A 20,488-nucleotide genomic window follows, 5' to 3' on the forward strand; every position below is an offset into this window, starting at 1 on the left:
TCCTCACAGTTTATGCTTGTTACTTCCGCTTCCTTGAATGTTCCACCGTATGTGTGTATGTAGTCTACATTATTACCGTAATTATAGATCTTTGTTGAACGTGATTGATTGATTCATCAATTGGGTTCCTCATCAGCGAGGGCTGGCTGCCTCCATCATGCATCGCAGTAGCTTGCATTAGGTAGATCACATTAGAACTCCACTGTTGGAGCAAACCAAAGCCATGCTTAAAGCTAGGGTAATACAATCAATCAATCAGTCATCTCCTGACTTTACAGCACAGGAGAGCCCTGCTGGAATGCTGCTAAGCTGCAGATGTACCAGCCAAATTACTCCAGTGGGGAATTACCAGGCCATAAATCCAGATGTCATGAAAATGTCTGTAGCCTATTTCACGGTAAAACATTCATGCAACTTGTTTCCATTAACGGTGTAAAGAATGTGTAGCTCCCGCTGTGCTCAAATTCCCCATCGCTGTTGGCGGATCTAAACATGTTTGCATCCCAACATGGCGTCCAAACCACCGGGATCCATGACGACACTCAGCGGGATACGCCCCGCGGCGCGGCACTGTGTCCTGACAGGTCCTCCGAAAGGAACGATCTGGGAAACGTCAAACTGTGAGAGCAACTAATCATTGTCTCCGGCTCGTTGGTGGGCTTGTGTAAATGTGAGGCGTGCCGCGGCCTGCAGAGTTTGTCCTCTGTAAGATTTAAAAACCAGCGTGCAGTACGAGATGCATCGTCTGTCGCCGTCCAATCGACAAGGATTCGACCGCAGACTTTTAGTTGTTTCTTTTTTTTTTTTTTTGCCGTATTTATGCAGCGTTCATGTAAATAGCAGGCAAACATAATTTCTGGTGTTTGCCCCTCGAAACACTACACAGTGCCCACTGGCATCAGTGAGTTGGCTGGCACCCCGCGTCATTATTGCTAATTAAGATGTATAAATATACTGTCTGGCGCTTGACTTGTTGTTTGCAATGCATCAAACTTGAACGTGCCAGGGTGGAAGGGGGGGTGGGGGGGCTGTGTTGCTGCTGCAGCACTGTCACAGCATCACATCTCGGCTGAATCCATTCTAATGAGGACGCCCGATGCCAGCGTCTGAACAAGCCCGGGTCTGAGAGGAGAGAGAGCGTTGTCTGTGTGGAATCGTGCTCCACCCAAAATGGTCGACTGCCAATGTGGAGTGAAGTGGCCGGTCTTCAGGGTCTCTCTGACAGAGCTCCTTTTTAAACCACACCTTCTGGTCATTAGAGGCAATGGCTGTAAAGAATGGGTTTGTCTGGTGGTTGTTGCCATGGTCTTGGGGTTAAAGGGCCCAACAAGCTATGACGTCAAAGTACCGTGTTATTCTATCTGAGTCAGACTTCGGCTTCAGGTATTGGGTTTGATTTACAGTCACATCCTGCCAAATGCATTTTGCATTTTTTTCCTGCCACCACCTATAATTTAGATAATAAGGCATGAGGCATGCAATTTTTTTAACCTTTCATCGCCCTGTATTAGGAAAGGTTTGTGGAACTTGCTCGATCAAGGACAGCCAGACATTCAGCTAGACATGGATGGGAATTTCACTCATTAACTTTCTCTCTCCGTGATTTCTACCTGTGCAATAAATCTGCTTTGCTCCACCCTAGCCAGCTGAGCCCTGTCAAGAATACTGAACAAATATCACAAATATTTATCACAGAAAATGTTTCTAATGTCATTGAAATATGAAAATGTTGAGCTTCCCAGTTCGTCATTGTGCCAGCGGCTAGCAGAAGCTAGCAGTAATATGATTATTACATGCATCAAATGCTGTCATAACACTATACCTCTATGACAGCCCTCCACTGTAAATGATGAAAGGCAACTCCTTTGTAGTGCATCATTAGAAAATAGAACAATATTACGGTTGACCAATTAAATGCAATTCTCTAATCTTCCAAAGAATGATCTGCTCCAATGGTTGGTGTTACTCCCTTTATATAAAACAAAATGCTCTGTAGGCATTCTCCCACGGACAAGATTTAATTGGCCTTAAATCAAATTAATCTTAGATAAATAATGGGTTTGTGCTGTTAGAAAATGACTGATTGCTGAGAAATTTAAACGGCGAGTGTCATAAACAGGAAAAATATATAAGTAGTGCGCGTGTGATGGTTGACTTGAATCGAGCTATTGTAAATAAGCGTCATTCAAGAGGACGGACATGACCAAGAACTCATAACACATGGTCCAACCACAAGCCCGTAGTGGTTTATTTTTCAAATAAAAGTCAGTGCAAATAGTTGGGAAGCACTTCTCCGAACAGCTGTGTGTGTGTGTGGCTGGCCATAAGGACCATCATCATTAGGGCAGTACACACTCCTTTCCCACCCGTCTTCCAGTGTGTTTGAACGTGGCTACACGGGGGCGAGCTAGCCTGCCGTCGAGTTTGTTTTGTTGGGGGCAAACGTTGGCAACTCGCAAATGAGGTTCCTTGGAACTAAACGCATCTCGCTGTTGTTTTCCCACAGTATTGGCACACTAGTGTCAGTGAAGCAACGCGCGGCCCGGTGAGTTGTGAGAGTGCTGCCTGCAATTAATTATGTCGCCCAAGTTTTGACACACATAACATTATGCTGTCAGTCCCTGGGAGGGATCAAGCTGATGTCTCTATCCCTCTGGGGCTGTTGCTGGCTGTCAATTACTCTAAACACGCAGGAGGAGCAAAGGAGGGTACTGAAACGACTGTGATAACACCAGGTTGGAGCTAGGTCAAGATATATAACTATTGAAATGCCTTTTAAAAGCATACAATGAATGAATGCGCTCAAAGAGGTATTTTTGTTTTTATTTGGAAAAAATCGTTACATTCCTATTAGCCTAACAGTCTACCTTGCATTTGAGTTTCAATAGGTCAAAAGTCAAACCAGTACATGATCCTAAAGCCAGTTTACACCTGAAAGGATACATAAAAACATGTAACCATCAACATCAAACCTGAACCCTTTCTTGTGACCATCAGCAGAATGTGCTCATCATATACAGCAAAGCAATACAAGTCCATTGGTTTGATGGACTGGTCCGAGGACTGCTGTGTCCTAGGAACAGCCCATTGGTTTAACGGACTGTGTCCTAGGACAGCTGTGTCCTAGGAACAGCCCATTGGTTTAACGGACTGTGTCCTAGGGCTGCTGTGTCCTAGGAACAGCCCATTGGTTTAACGGACTGTGTCCTAGGGCTGCTGTGTCCTAGGAACAGCCCATTGGTTTAACGGACTGTGTCCTAGGACTGCTGTGTCCTAGGAACAGCCCATTGGTTTAATGGACTGTGTCCTAGGACTGCTGTGTCCTAGGAACAGCCCATTGGTTTAACGGACTGTGTCCTAGGACGGCTGTGTCCTAGGATAGCTGTGTAGGCCTACATGACGTGTCTACTTGGTGGGAGAGAGAAAGGGAGGCGGGGAGGAGAGAATACAGTAGCCGGGAAGCAGCATGCAGGATAGGTGGTACCATTCTGGAACATGCAGTCCTCTCTCCCGCTGCACTGAACCAGAACCAAGCGGAGCATGGCTGGAGGCCCACAAGGGACCCATTGTTCTTCACATTAATCAACCCAGGGAAGGCCAGGTAGCATTTCCCCGGCCCACCCCACACACTCACACACACACACACACACACACACACACACACACACACACACACACACACACACACACACACACACACACACACACACACACACACACACACACACACACACACACACACACACATACACACACACACCCTGCCAACTGCCATGAATGGACTGCTTTTTTAGCTGGCAGCGATTGGCCGTCGGGAGCTCAGAGAGGATGTGTGTCTGTTTAATTAGTGTGATGAGCTCAGCGGACACCGGGCATTAACCCCTCGAGTTTGACCCCACCAGGGAGGGAGCCGACCTCAATCTTGACATCTCTGCCTTTCACCCCATTCTGTTTACTTGTGTTTACCAGGAAAAACAGTGGCCGTGTAGGAAAATACCGCTCAAACTGTGTCCACTTTTTGTTTAACGCTCACCTTGGCCGCTGTGAAGGCATCCATCTGGTTGGAGGCATAATGACTCGGCTACATGAACACTTAAGGTTACAACGTTATTTGGATAGAGGTTGTACATCTGGTGCCACCATCACCAGTAGTAATTGTATTTCCTATTTTGTCATACAGCGTTTGAATTGGTCGCCTACTTGGCTACTAGGTTTGTTCCCCGCCTCACTCGAAAGTTGCTCAGAATAAAAAAAAAAAACATCATCAAAATCAATCAAATATGTTGGTCACACATCACGTAAACGTTCGCACGCTGCACACTGCTGTCACTCTCAAGCGATACGGCTGTTCCTCGACGTAGCTGACGAGTGTGTATGCTAACAGATTAGCTTGTGACAGAAATCAACAATCGAATCTAAATATTTGCTTTCGATTGTTTTTTACATAACGCGTTTCATTTGAGTAATGACTAAGAGTTAGACGTAGACAGATAAAACCCCTTCCGTAGCGTCAACATTCACAACACGCACTGCAACGCGCCTCCTGCACCGACGCGGAGAGCACAGCGTGCGCTAAACACCCAGGGCGCTGTTAGCTAATTCATTTAACCACAACAATGTTTTCCCAATAGCTTCTGCAGGCAATTTAAAACCATGACAAGATACGAAAACATTCTTACCATGCTAGACGCACTTTCCACAAAGGTAAGACAACCACTCCAGGCACAATCAAAGCTTACAGAGATTCCCCTTTATCGGATTATGCACTTTATTACTTTAGTGGAACTAACACAAACACTTTGGGGGCATCTACTTTGAGATTATAACACATGTGTTTTTTCCTCTATCCCTACACATGTGGTTAGCTTAAGCAGAGGCAATTCATTAGCGTGTGTGTTCCCCTTTCTAATAATGTCCCGCGTAGACTCAGAAAATTACATGGTTAGCATAGGCAGCATACTTAAAAGTTAGAGGGCACTTAAAGGGCAATGCAGCATATGAGCCAGTAATGATTTAGGAAAGCAGTTTGGATTAATTCCATAAATGGCTCATTTGACAACCCATCTGGTCACCATTTAAAGGCTTTTTAGGTCAATGTAGCCCAGTCCTCCATATAAAGTCTTTGATGGGATTAAAATGTAAGGTCATCCTATAAGCACATTATGTCAGCGAATGCATTGGGCTCAATGCTAAAATAGGTATGGACTGAGTTTGAGGGGAATATTCAAACCCAACACTGTAATAACAAATGCATCTTGCAAGTTTGCATCTTAATTAATGTCAGTCATTTTGATAAACCACCTAGGGGTTGACAAATGAAACTCCTTCAAAAGAAGAAAAAAAAACTCTATGGATTTGTTTATCTAATGAGATGAAACAACAGCGCCATAGTGTTTCTCTAAAGAGGGCTGCAGGCTACAGCAAGCAACATCACACTGAAGCAGCGACGAACAAAAGGAGAGAAGTCACAGTGTGTCAGCGCTCCAAAAAAGCTAATGTTTGATCCAACCCCTACTCAAATCACTTTATTAATTGGATTTAGATATTCCCAAAAATGATCTATTTAATGGGATTACCACTCGTATAATGATCTTATTTATGAGTGGAGCGATCCAAGTTTTCTTTCGGTGCGAAGGGAGGGCTGATAATGCATTTCCAGCTCTTTGGCAGTTAATGTTGTGTTACGAGGGGGGGGGGCAGATAAAGTTGAAGTCCCATTGTGAGCCGGTAGGTGAGTTAGCCCCGCGGTGAAATGGAGCCGGGGGGGGACTGGAGGGTCAGACGGGCTTGAGTGGCTGCACTCCACATTCCTGAACCCCAAAGTCTGGACCGTAGGCACGGAGCCGCTGAACCCCCCAGACAAGTTCATGGCAGACGCAACGAAGGTGATAGTGGAGGAGGAGGTGGCGGTGGTGGTGGTGGTGGTGGTGGATGGAGAGGGAGATAGAGTCTGCAACCCGCCAGCATAATGGCCCTTTCTTACGCTCTTTATCCCCCCTCTGTATCTGGCTGGAGCTTTTTTTTTTTATTTAATAGGCCCCTGTTTCCAGCTAAATACCTGGAGGTAATGTCCTACCGAGAGCCCGTCCACCCAGCGTCTGGCCCGGCCCCCCTCCCCCTCCTCCTTTGGAAACCTCCACCTTTTTTACCTGTCAAGTGCATTATTGGTAAAGTGAGAAGTAGTGCTATCCGAAACAGGGGGGGGGGGGGGGGTGGGGGTGGCGGTGTGGGGGGGGGGGGGTAGGGGATATGTACCATGCAGAGAATAACACAAAGGGGACAAAATAACACAAATTATTTTTAGTTGTATATTGTGGTTTGACTAAGTGGATTTTTTTTTTGCCAGCGATGTGTAACATATTTAAGCTGTTGGATGTTTTCCCTCCTGGAGGTTTAGCGGTGGTTTCTGTATCCCCTCGTGTTGTGTGGAACCACTAAAGCATTAACAAAGTGTGTATGTAAATGCACCGCGGCTTCACCCAGCACACCGACTTTAAAACATTAACATTTCAATATAGCATTTGATTTATATGTGTTTAAAAAAAAAAAATGGTTATAATCTTTTACTTTAAAAGGATGTATTCTCAAATGAGATTATGCTAATAGACTGTCATTTGCATAAAACGGGTGGAAATATTAAACCAGATTAAAAATGCAGAATATTTAAGAGTTTTATCCGTGCTGTTAGTCAACACATATATTCATTCTCCCGGAGAATATTAGAGGCTAAATGTGACATTGTGAGAGTAAAAAAAAAATACAAAATAAATGAATAAAATAAAATGCTCTATTATGGGTGCAATGAACCACCAACAAACTGGCACACTTAATTCATTTATGTTTATCGTGATCAGATATCTATGTAACGACCTTAGATTAAATGCATCCAAAGTATTAAATCCTGTCTCTGTTACTTGGAGAAGCTGCATTCTGTATATTTATTTATTTAATTCCTGGGCATTAGTCTCCGGTGGGCGCCCAGACCATTGACAAAGAGCGCCTCACAAGCCTCTATTCAGGACATTAATCTGCAAACAAGTGTTTTTTGTGTCTCAGAGTCTTATTTTCATCGCCATCAATTTAGTACACAGATTGAAAGTGACTCGAGTTGTGCTCTCAGGTTCCATAGCCCTGGAGACTGGCCCCCTCTCCCCCCCCTCGCTCTCTCTCTCTCTCTCTCTCTCTCTCTCTCTCTCTCTCTCTCCTCTCCCTCTCTCTCTCTCTCTCTCTCTCTCTCTCTCCTCTCTCTCTCTCTCTCTCTCTCTCTCTCTCTCTCTCTCTCCTCTCTCTCTCTCTCTCTCTCTCTCTCCTCTCTCTCTCTCTCTCTCTCTCTCTCTCTCTCTCTCTCTCTCTCTCTCTCTCTCTCTCTATTTCCTTCTCTCTCTCTCTCTCTCTCTCTCTCTCTCTCTCTCTCTCTCTCTCTCTCTCTCTCTCTCTCTCTCTATTTCTCTGTCTCTGTCTCTCTCTCTCTCTTTCCATCCCTCTCTCTTTCCCTCTCTCTCTCTGTCCCTCTGTCTCTCTGTCTCTCTCTCTCTCTCTCTCTCTCTCTCTCTCTCTCTCTCTCTCTCTCTCTCTCTCTCTCTCTCTCTCTCTCTCTCTCTCTCTCTCTCTCTCTTTCCATCTCTCTCTTTCATTCTTTTCATTTTTTTTATCAGCATAGGTAAAGATTCTTAGTTCTTTTGGGGGCAAAGGTTTGCGTACAACTATTTTAGCTTTCGCTCTCTCCATGTAAATGGTAACGCTGCACTTTGTCCTGCTTCCACCTTGATTCACCAACACCAGACAAACACAATACCCTCGAAACTACCGTCTATAACCTGTTTACCTTCTTTGAAAACCGTTTAACCTTGTATTAAGGTGGGGGGGGGGAGACAGACTAGCGTAATAAAGCCCATCCCCTATTAATTGCAAATATTAAATATTCAGCATTGCTCTGAGACAATTTAGATTGGCATATTGACAATACTTAGTGAACCGTTTAGGAAATAATATTGCACATTTGGTCAAAATTAAGTTGAGCGACTACTTCAATTTACTGCATTTTTATCGCTAAGACAGGTTTGATTTCAAACGCGACAGCAAAACATTTTAAATATTATCTCCATGGCGTTAACTTTTGCATCTGCAAATTCATGCATTCTTCTTGACATTAAAATCCTGCGACTTGGACTTTGGAATCAGAGACATGAAATGAGGGAGCAGGTCAGGGCGACAGCTTATTACACGATCCTTTATTATTTATTATGGGCTGTATACCGCCCCTTGTGGTCTGCAACAGCATCACATCCAGTCTGGGCAGGGCTCCTGCCTCTTCCAAGAGCCAGCCATGTTTATGTTGTATGTATTTCTAAAAGCTTTACCGTTGTATACATTGGATGTGTTCTTGTTTGTATCAGTGTTTGTGTTTTCTTCAGGCGCATGTTTTAGTCGGGAGACGGGCTGCCTCCATCCACACCTTGCGCTGCCCTCCATGTCGAGGTAAACCGAGCCGGAGTGCTCCTTCCCAGTGCAGCCGGGTCAGGGAGAGTCTATATTAAATTAGTGTGAAAACTTGACATCCCTCGTACTCCTCACTGTGAATTTGTGAGTCTTTAATCGTCTGCAGATGTCCTCGTGTCCTTTCTTCTTCATCACAGGAGTTATTGCCTCCAAAATGATTGCCCAACGGGTTCGCCGTTTTAATGTATTCGCGAACCCCTGCCCGTTTGACCTTCAATCTTTTCTTTTAATTGAAGCAAACATATTAGGCCTAATTGCTATATTATGTGTTTTTTGAAGTTCCAATATTGCTGATATAGATTTATGAGGTGCTGGAGACTTAGGTCATTGCCCTATAAGAGATTTATGAAATGGCCACGAAGCACTATTATTTAAGCTCTATCCATCATGCCAGCCACTTGTATCGTAGCACCGTGCATCACAAGCTGATCCAATGTATCTCGCATATGGAGACTCTTATAAAGGTAGCAGTTCAATATGTTCCATGCAAGAGTTTTGTTTCTTACACATAAAACCACCACTTATCCCAAGACAAGTGAACAGGCATTGTAGATGCTTTTGATGTCTAGTTTGTATATTGATGTTTATTTTTCTGATTATGTGCAGTTAATAATTTGTTATGTATCTTATGGTAATATTATTGTTTATAACCCCAATGAATCAATGTCTCAATAACATAAAACAGACACACTATTATGACCAATACGGCCAGTGCGTCAAGAAACAAAATCCAGATAGTATTCGTTCAATATTGTCCCTTACAGAGAGAGGGGAATTTGTATATTTAAATCAGTACACATGACCCCTAACCTGACTCAAAGCAATAAACAAGAAATAACCCAAAAATTGCAACATGCCGCTGATGTATATCTTACGCACCACGTGATTGGCCCAGATTCTACAGCCAGGTATTGGTGTGGGGCCAAGGTGACTGGGAGATGTGTCTCAAAGTGTAGACGAGAGCTCTGGAGCACTACCATGGCCAGGACCTATACTCTTATTATTTGCAGGAGCTTACATTATAAACCTCCCCCTTTTTTCCCCTTTCTCGTATGTGGGCGTGAGTGCTGTGTTCTGGTGGGCAGAGACATTTAATGTCCCAGATCTACAGTATGAATAAAGTCATATTGTGAAGTGTGTGGGCTGATTTCCTTGGCAGTCAACCCTGACAAGTAGATTAGCTCTTTACTGGGCCAGCTCGTGAATGCCCCGCACACGACTCAAGACATTTCTCCGTCTCAATGCTATGTTTCAAACATCTAGCGGCAAGCAGCAACCCAGATGAAAGCGCATCAAAAACATAAAATATACACAAAAAATACAAATCTGCTATATGATATGTGGCTTCTGCACAGTGGCATTGGTTAACTGGAGTCAAAAATTGGCATGTCTAAAAAGTGGGATAATGATTATAAATGTGACAGGCTGAAAACTAATTACAATTGTCTCACTGTGTTTTCCAATAATGCCTCGAACATTTCTATAAAACTCATTTAAATCTTGTACAAGTCCAAAATGCAGTCTTCCTCTAAAGCCATTTGGCACATTTTGCTGCTCAGTTTTACATTTAGAGAGGATTAGCTATAGAGCTGGAAATAATCACTCCAGATGTCTTCCAAAACAAGAAAATGATTCCCCAGTGGGCATTTGATGTTAAATTCTGTTTTTATTTTCATTTTATTTGTATCAATCTTAAGGGAATGCACTTATGGATCTATAAAACACATGACCTCAAGTTTCGAAGACACGTCATATTTTTGCTTAAATGTCTTGAATATTTCCCATTTAGCCTTGTAGACTTTTATACACTTGTTTTAAGGAAAAGTTCAAAAAGAAATGTTGCAGCAATATTGGGATCATTTAATGACCCTGTAAAATAGACAACGCACACTGCAACTTAACAGGGCAGACTGGTGGAACAAACACCACAATAAATAAACCCCGTTCAGTGGCAGGTTTAAACGCTAAACCACATCTGTAGACTTTGCAAAGAAAATACAAAAAACAAAACAATCATGGTTATTGTTCCTCTCTTAAAGATGTGTCTGGCTGCCACGACCGTGATAAAGGATATTAAGATAGCCATTAAGCGGGTTAGACAAATATTTTTAGATTTATCCTTTTTCCTCTTTTCTCGTTCCTTCCAAAGCGTTGTTATTGAACGAACGAAAATAGCAGCGCCGCTCGACATGATTTGTCCCCCATATTCCCCGCTGCTCCTTCAGACAGTGTTGGAGTGAATTTGTTTTGTAGCTTTAATGAGCCTCCGCTGGAATGCAGTGTCTCCCACATGTCTTGGTGGAGGGCGGCTTCCCCTCCCCGCCGCACCGTCGCACCCCTCTTATTGCTGCCACATGTGGGTCTCCAAGTGGCTCTACCAGGCCTGTGTGGTCAGCCAGTTCAAAGGCACGGGCCTCATTTGTTATACAACTCGGTGTAACAACAAGCCAATGCTTCAGCATGTCTGAAGAGGCAACAAAGGAATGCGGCCATTCTTTTTATCGCCCTAACTAGGCCCTTGCCCACGGAAGGCTCCGTAGCCATCGTCTGTGTCTCTAATTAGCATGTTTGCTGGACAATATCCTGGCCGGGGCTTTTGTGCTTCCAGAGTGGGCAGATAGATCCTCTATTTTTAGGGTCCCCCCCCCCCGCCCCCCCTCCAGGATTACACTCTGGGACTAATATTTGCCGTACGGCGGGGCTGAACAGTAGTAGTCGATCACTGTCACCGCGCAGAGAGCTGCGCCGTGCCACACATGGCAACGATCTGACATGCTAATCCACCCTGGAGGTTATGAGTGACTAGGTATAGGCTCCTCGGGGGCACCGGCTGCCATCGGTTCTCCTGGAAGAGCTCTCTCTAAAGCGCCGGGACCCCGGCCACTCGACGTAGCAGGCAAGCACACCAACACAAAGACACAACAACACACAGAACACACACACACACCTCAGCATGAGCAATCACTCCAGCCTTGTGCAGTTCTGCACGGGGAGATTGTTGCATGTGTTGGGTTTTGTGCAATTTAAACAGTTCTACACTGATATATGCATGCGTGATATGTTTGTAGTTAAAACGCATCTCAGTTTATTGTTTATCCTTAGTCACATGCTCACATTTGTTATTTGAATGCATTTTCAAGAGACTCAGATCATCTGTTTATAATCTGCCTATTCAGTTTATTAAAAAAAAAAATACTTGAATTAGTTAATGAATTGTTGGCCCTTTGCTCTGATGTTGTGTAGTGTATTGGGTGCGCTTGAGCCCAAATTAACAATTAACATTATCTTAAGTGTTATTCGGCAATTTCTGAGAGTGATGGGGCTGGCAATTTAACACAAGTCACAAAAAACACCATCAAATTAGCTGGCTATTTGTAATGATATGTAATTAGCCAGCTATGTGTAATTAACGAGTAATCATGCGCAATTGCAAGTTTAAGAGACATTTCATTCAATTTATTCACAGGAAATATATTCGTATCGTCAGATATGAAAGTCTGTTAAGCCACCAACTGCAGGCCGGTTTTGTTTTGAGAACAACTCGCGTCACCCTACTAAGCTCCTGTTCAGACATCAAATTGGGCTTAATTAGCGCGCGTCCTGCGCCCGCTCCCCTCCTTACTCACCACACGCTAACAGCAAATAACCTGTTTTCCCTTTTTCACACATCCATTCCCCGGGGGGGGCCCCGATCGGGCTCCCCAGACCTCCGGGGCCCCCGGGATCGGTCTGTTGCATGTGCTGGCTAGTAGGCCATTTGCAATAATCTCCTTTTTACCGTTTAGAGTCTAATTATGTAACATTACACCTGCCTCCCTGCGCCCGGGCTCTGGCAGGGTGCAGAACGAGGCAGGCCACCCCCCCTCCCCCCCCCCCCCCCCCCCCCCCCCCCCCCCCCCCACGCCCCCACCAGCCCCGCGCCCGTACGGCGGTTAGAGTTTCTTAATGAGATTAGCCTAAAGCTCAAATCTGCTTTGTGTCCCTTTCCTATAACGGCCAGATAGTGGATCAACAGCATCAGAGCGAAAGGGGTGGGGGACAGGGTGGGGGGGGGGGGGTAAAGCAGGCAAGCCGACCTCGTTTCTATCCCCCCCCCCCCCCCCCCACCAGTGTGACTTGGACGGGATCCGTCGCTATCACACATGACATTGTGTGAGAGCTTTGCATAGGAAATATCTTTGTCTCTCTCGGCCGTGTTTGCTTGGTGCGCTGTTTCCGTGCTTCTGCCTTTATCTCACTCAGGCCAGTTCGTATTTGCTGTTGGATCCGACTTCTCTCTAGTCATTTGGAGAATTGAGCACAGATGGGCTGAATATTGACCAAAATAATAAAGGAGAGTGTTTCCACAGTCTGGGATGCGAAACGTGTCTAGCTGTGGTTGGGGTATTGCATTTTCTTTTCGGTCATTAACTCAAAACATTTTGTTTTATTTTACACCGCAACATCTAACAGCCAGACTGTTATTTTTCAGTTGCTGCGTAATGTACAAGACAGAGTTATATAAAGGCTGAACCACCCACTGCAATGCATTACAATGACAGCTTTCTTTGTCTCATTTATTGGAAACCTAATGTGCTTGTGACTTTCCAACGCAGACAAAGGACCAGAAACTAACAACCACCCATGGACAGAATTACAGAATAACACTCACAGATATACAGAGATGCACTCACACACAGCGCAGACACACGCACACACATACACACACACATACACACATACATACACACACACACACACACACACACACGTCTGCATGCATGCGGGCACACAACGATGCATACACATTGGCACACGCACGCAGAAACACACACACACACACACACACACGCACACGCACACGCACACACACACACACACACACACACACACACACACACAGACACACACTTTGAAAGCGTACTATTCCAAGAATTGGAAGTAAAATCTCTCTGAACACTGCTGAGAGATAACATGTAAATATTTTGCCCACTTGCACCAAATATGATGTTGATTAAGAGAGTAAAGGTTGGGGTTAGGGAAGGTTCAGGGATTAGCGGGCCACGCCGTGGCCAGGGTTACCGTAACAACGGGGCTGGTGGGGCTCGCAATAACAACAGAAGTACAAATAATCACAGACTAATTGATTGAACCCTGTGGCTTCCTTGCAAGAGCTATGTTTGCAAAGCTTAATCTATTTATTATGGAGACTTTATACTATAGAGAAACTTTTACATAATTTGCCGATATTGCTTTTTTTTTTTTGCTTCATTTGTATTGCACCATTCCTATATGCAGTTGGATCCCCATTTAATGCACCAAATTCCACATTTTACTAATGCAGGATCAAAGAAAAACCTCCAATCGTTTTCTATCCTTCCCAACACCGAGCCTTCCCTCCCCTCCACTACTCTTACCATTTATCCCCATTTCTCCCAAACCATATCCAGCGGTCTGTGTTTCACTAGACCAGATCCTATCATCGCATTGTAGTTTTGGGGGAATTTACAAAGAACCTTTGAAGCCCCAGAGCTATATTCTGCTACAGAGAGAGCTATTTGCTCTACGTCAGTGGAGTATGCTGTCATGGAGAGAAAATCCCGTTTGAAGTGTGGCCCCATCTTTCACACTGACGATAATGCTCCTGGCTTTATCGTGTCCTCGGTGCAAAGCCCATGTCTTCCCCTTTTGTCCGGCCCTCTCCCTCCCCCATGCTCTCACACCCCCCCCCTGGCTTTCCTCTTTTGTGTCACTCTCTGTCATCATTGCTGCTTGCCGTACGCTGTGAGGAGAAGCCGTCCAAAATGTGAGGCCCCTTGAGGCATGCTGGGAAGTGTAGTTAGAGTCTGAGATGTTTGTTTTCTGTGAGTGGAGTTTAGTTGAAACTCGGCATAAGCTCGACTGCTCAGCGGTCCATAATGTCTCATGTCTTTACGTGCAATGCATGGAAAAGGATCATATGCAGACGTATTTCATTACATTATGCTTAATGGAAATTTGCGAACGCTTTGATTTGGTAAAATATGTACCATTTCACACATTGAACAATCATGTGTCTTTTATTTTATTCATAAGGTTTTATGGCAGAGGAAATTCTAAGGTAAATACTTTGCATTTTAAATAAGAAACATTATTAGTATTCATTCGGCTCGCGCGGCTCCCAAATCCACAGCTTAAATGCAAATGCACTCCAGTCTCCTCCACACATGGCTTTGTTGGCCCCTCAGAAACCTTAAGCCGATATCTTAAACTAGGGCCCCTCATGGCAAATGCATGTGCAGTATCTTATCTGCTGAATATCACCAACATTCTCTAGGACATCAAATATTTAAACAGGCCGCGCAAACAGGCGACAGGAGCGGGGTGTCGGCAGAGGGCAAGGGGGCATAAAAACAGGCCTTCGGGGGGGGGGGGGGGTCCCGGGTGACAACAATGCCTGGGACCGGCCCCACCTCGGTATATTTCATATATTCAATGAGTCAGAGTGATGATCTCGACATAAGGAGGGGTCTTCGGAACCCCTCTCGCTCTCTCTCTTAAACTGTAGCAGGCATATATTACTAGGCTTAAAGCTTGGCAAGCTTCATATCCCAAAATAGATTTCAACAATACTCGGGGAGGATGCATTAAATAAATCTCTGCTCAGCTAATCTGTGGAACAGTTCGACAGAGACTCTCTGGTAGGACAAAGGCGGCGTTCTCCTCACCGCGCATTCCGTCGTGGGACAGACACACATGCAGATAGATATTCAGAGAGAACGTCGGGGTGTGTGTACGTGTGTGTCTGGTGTGTGTGTGTGTGTGTGTGTGTGTGTGTGTGTGTGTGTGTGTGTGTGTGTGTGTGTGTGTGTGTGTGTGTGTGTGTGTCAGGGTTAGGTTGGGTTGGGGGATCCTCCACTAATGTGACAGAACCCACACCCCCTCACCCCCCCTCCCTGTCTTAGTGCAGTGCAAAGCAGATTCCATATCACTCTTGTCCTGTTTCTTAAATAAGTGCACATAACTTAATCTTAAAGGCAAAATGTGCACACGAGGGCCGTTTGGAAACAAGCTGCAGTTAAATGTTAATCACATTAGCATTTTCCCAAAATTGCGTAAATCTCCATAAATAGCATGCTGAGGTTGATCCCTCTCTTTCTGTCCATTGAATTACAGTTGATGAATTGCTTTTGCCACGCATGTAACCTAATGAAAGCTACGCTGCTGGGCCTGGTTCAACAAAGGCTCCACTTTTTTTTAATTTTACACTAATATAAGAACCTGTTCCACTTTTAATTAATAGTCCTTCCTTCCTTTATTCAAGAGAGCGCATGCCTACTTTCAAATTATTGTTTTTTTCTTAGTTTCTTGGTCATTAATTTGGAAGGAAACAAAGCCTTTTGAGTTGTAAAGTTGAAACTTCAGGGAAAAGGATATGCGATTCTTAGGCTTACAGAAAATGTCCTACAGAGGTCATTTTGTTATGCTAAATGATCCTTTATAACCCGATGACCATGTGATCATGAATGAGAGCAACTTTTCTATTGTATATAGATATATCTATCTCTATATATGTATAGAGAGCGAGAGACAGAGAGACTCACATGCATAACACAATGTTGCACAGAAAACTTGGTATTTCAGTGAGCAAACAGAGCATGTGTGTGTGTGTGTGTGTGTGTTTGTGTGTGTGTGTGTGTGTACGTGTGTGCCTTGACACCACCCCAATCTCCACCTACCTACCCCATCAAATGAAGGTGGATTGACATTGGGTGCATTACAGTTTCTTCCCACATATTGCATTACATCGGCTAAACATTTAGAAATGAAATATCTTAAAATATTATGACGATCTGTCACCCCCTTTGACACACTTGTGCGCCATGTTATCAAAGAGCTATTCTGAGATATAATCCGAGGCCTTTAGTGTTGAAATATTAATAATATGCCCCCTGTTGCAAAACAGCAAATCTGCACCTTTTGTGTGTTTATTGATAATAAAAGCAAATAGCTCTGACATTTTTAACAATTGATAAAGGAGTAGTGAGCCATGTGTGGCTCTACTCTAACTCAGCACCTGCCTTTATACCTGTGGGTTAATCGCATGAGGTGGGCGATCGATGTGCCGGCTCCCCCTGCCTTGAAACCTCCGCGCTGTCAGAACGAATTGGCCCTGACACTGAGCAGAGGTAGCACAACCAAAGCGGTAGCTGTACTTAAGCGCTGTGGGTGATTTCATACCAATTAGCGCAAATCACACAGTACTTAGCATCACCGGGCAGTGAGTTTAACAACACTTTGACACCTCCGCCGACGTTGACCTTTCGCAGAGTTTATGTACCCCCGCAGATTTCCGAAACTTCACACGGAAACTTGAAAGTAGTTTGTCTAGACGGGGTGGATTTTCATTCGCCGGGGCCGATATTTCTTCCCCGTTAAAATATGACCCCAATATCTGGTTTCCTTCTCAGGTCTAAGCTAGAAAGCTAAGTTTAAGAGGTAAGGGCAATCTGTGGGCCAAACTAACATTTCCTTCCCCCCCTCCCCCCCTCCCCCCCTCCCCCCCTCCCCCTTCAACCAGGGGCTTTGGTGAAACCGCTCTGGCATGAAGTGGAAGCCGCCGTTTCCATGGTGACGAGCCACATCAGCTTTACCCCGTCGACGCCGTCGTCACCGGGCCCGTCTGTGTTTCTCTTTTTAAAGAACGATAATGATGTTAGTGAAACCCCGCGACAGGAAAAAAAGAAAAAAGGGAACGGCTCTCGTCGTATTTATCGTAGAGAAATCCTACCGAGAAACACGAGGCGCTCGCCACAATGGGGTGCACGGCGTAGCCGGCGTGCATAATGGCTGGAGAGCACGGGGCTGCAGGGCTGCTGGGCTGCTGAGGAGCTAATGGAGGGCTTCTTGGCAGAGTGCGTCTGGTGGAAGAGGGATTGAGAGGCAGTCTGTCCCAGCGGTACGGATGGGGCTGCCGTGATAGTTGTGAACTCTCGCTCCATTTATGTGGGAGCCAATAGCCTGCGGACGGGAGGGACCGGAGACATTCTCCACACTGTTTCCAGACTGGAACTAGCCCCCCCCCCCCCCCCCCCCCCCCCCCCCCACCCCACCCCAACACTCTCCCATCCTCTACCCCCCCCCCCCCCCCCCCTTCCAGCCCCCCTCAATTAAACAAGTTAATTTGAAACCATAAGCTTGTTCTTAATTAAGAAGGGCTTAGACACCTCTTGAAACGAAATATCTAAAATGAGTTATATTGGCCACGCACGCTTCCCTTTTGTTCAGAGGCAGCCCCCCCCCCCCCCCCCCTTCAGCCCCCCCCCCACTCCAGCCCTCCTCTGTTCTGTAATATTGTGCATATGGAAAAGCCTCGTTTAATGCAGCGCGTGGCCCATGTGAACGCAGCGGCGTAAACTTGACGCAACGCACCGGCGTCTCATTACCCGTTTCCATTTCAAAGTGCAGTGCTTACGTACTGCTTTATGTCTGTTGCACTGTCCCCCTGCTCGTCTAACCTGTCTGACTGCACTGCCCGTCTGCCCGCACATCTGTCTGCCTGCTCGTCTGCCTGTCTGAGCTCCTGTTACCAGAGAGGGAGGGAGGGAGGGAGGGAGGGAGGGAGGGAGAGAGAGAGAGAGAGAGAGAGAGAGAGAGAGAGAGAGAGAGAGAGAGAGAGAGAGAGAGAGAGAGAGAGAGAGAGAGAGAGAGAGAGAGAGAGAGAGGGAGAGAGAGGGAGAGAGAAAGGGAGAGAGAGAGAGAGAGAGAGGAGAGGAGAGGGAGAGACAGGGAGAGAGAGAGAGAGAGGGAGAGAGAGAGGGAGAGGGAGGGAGAGGGAGGGAGAGGGAGAGAGAGAGAGAGAGAGAAAGGGAGAGAGAGAGAGGGGGAGATTGTGGCATTAAGTAAATAATTTGTATGATAATTCATTACAGCGCCGTCTTTTTCAACTTTAATTGGTCTAAATGAAGAGACATTTCACACCATTTAGATAAAAAAGAAAAAGGAGGCCAGCGTAATGAAAAGGGGGCCTGCCTATCGGACTTCAGAGGTTGGCTCTAAATGAAAATGTAATTGCAGGCGGAATGGTACAAGAGGAGAGACCCGCGCGGCAGATCGGGGGGTATCTTCAGACAGCCGAGCAAAAGCTAATGACTGAGCAATTTGGAACATTTACGCACCCCAAAGACTCTCATTAAGTCAATCACAGGCTTAGCCGGGACCCACTTGCAGCGTTGGAGCCGGCCGCGCATTTATTCCGACATCAATCAGGAGGGGGCCGCGCGGCGCCTTCCTTCAGAAGCCATGGAAAACGCCCAAGTAATTTATTCGGGATCTTTGAGAGGATAATGGCCAATTATTTGTTTATAACACTGGTTAAATTTTCATTAGGCAGATTAATGGAATATCATGTACTGTCAACACTGGGCCGAGGGGTGGTGTGTCAGAGATAAACGGCCAAACAGATGATGGCGCTCTGTTCGTAAATTGGTTTTCTCCCTCCCTCGGTATAAAAATGTAAAGGTGGACAAGGCGATGCTGGCGGGGGGGGGACGGGGGGGGGGGGACGGGGGGTGGCCGTGACCAATGGGCGAGGGACACTAGGAGTGCTGGGAGGGAGGACATGAAGGATGAACTCGGGGAGACTATGGATGCCTTTGTTCCTCCTTCCAACGTAAAGCTAATTCCCGCCCATCAGCACGTTTTTTAACAACCGTGCATTTTATAGAGCGTTTTAATCCAGCAGTACGCAGGAAAGCCTCGACCATGCGTGTTCCGTCCTTTCCTTTGAAACATCGTGGCAAATTAATTTCAATCCGACTCCTGTTCTATCAATCACGCGCAATCCAGGTCCAATCGGTAGAAAACATATTTCATAGCCTATTAGACCCTTTTGAAATGATAATTTTTGTGAGTTTTGAGAACCAAACTTATTTTAAGCTACAAACAGCTTCTTCTCGCGGTGACTGTGAGTGATGGATTAATCTGTCATTATGCATGTTACAAAAGATACCAGTAAATGACAGTTAAAAGGCTGTAACTACAAGGTGTGCTTGTGAGTGATTGCCCACGCCTTTATCATGATAAAAATAGTGATAACAAAAACTGAACCTCATATTTTGTCTTCAAAGACGTTCCAATGGAAATGGGGGCTGGGAATTCTCAGAGTAATGCAATTTTACATCAGAAAAACCCATTTTCGATCTTTTTAGCGTTGTATTTTGAGAACTAGAATAACATTTATCAATATATCCCTCACCAACCATGATAAAATGATCCATATGTAATCTGTTACCTTCAGAAATGACCTCATTTTCGATGTCGTCCAATAGGGTGCTGAACTGACACACGGCGTGCAAAGCTGGCTCTTACCTGTTGAAAACTGGTCGAAAAACACCTGCTGGGACCTTAACACCATCCGTCTCAATATAAATACATAGCTCCATTACCACAAATCACATTACACCCGCATACCTTGCAGAGCTATTACTCTCCGTCATTAAGGCACCCTTTAGAGCTCACAATCCTAGATGCGTGTCAATTCTTACTCCCCGATCACAATGTGCCGACCTTGGGGCAACCTAAAGTGCCTTCCAGCCCCCCCCCCCGCTATCAAAACAGCCATCAGCCGAAGGAGGTTATCGTTGAGCCGGTCGGTCTGTCAACCGGGGCCCCGGCAGCCAGCAGGACACAGGGGCCATTTAATTAGGCCCCGCGCTCCTCTCTGGTGTGAAAGGCTCTCGGACCACTTTGATTCCCCATCGCTCTCCCAGCAGGAAGTGCTTGGTGATAATTGACACAGGATTTCCTTGTTAACCAGCGGCAGACTCAGTGGATTAAAGTGACAGGGATCTCCAGAAGAGAGAGCGGGGGGGAGATAAGGGGGAGGGGGGGGGGGGGGGGGGGGGGGGGGGGGGGGGGGGGGGGGGGGGGGGGGGGGGGGGGGGGGGGGGGGGGGGGGGGGGGGGGGGGGGGGGGGGGGGGGGGGGGGGGGGGGGGGGGGGGGGGGGGGGGGGGGGGGGGGTGGGGGGGG

This window comes from Gadus morhua, unplaced genomic scaffold (genome assembly GCF_902167405.1).
Source record: "Gadus morhua unplaced genomic scaffold, gadMor3.0, whole genome shotgun sequence".
NCBI lineage: Eukaryota > Metazoa > Chordata > Actinopteri > Gadiformes > Gadidae > Gadus > Gadus morhua.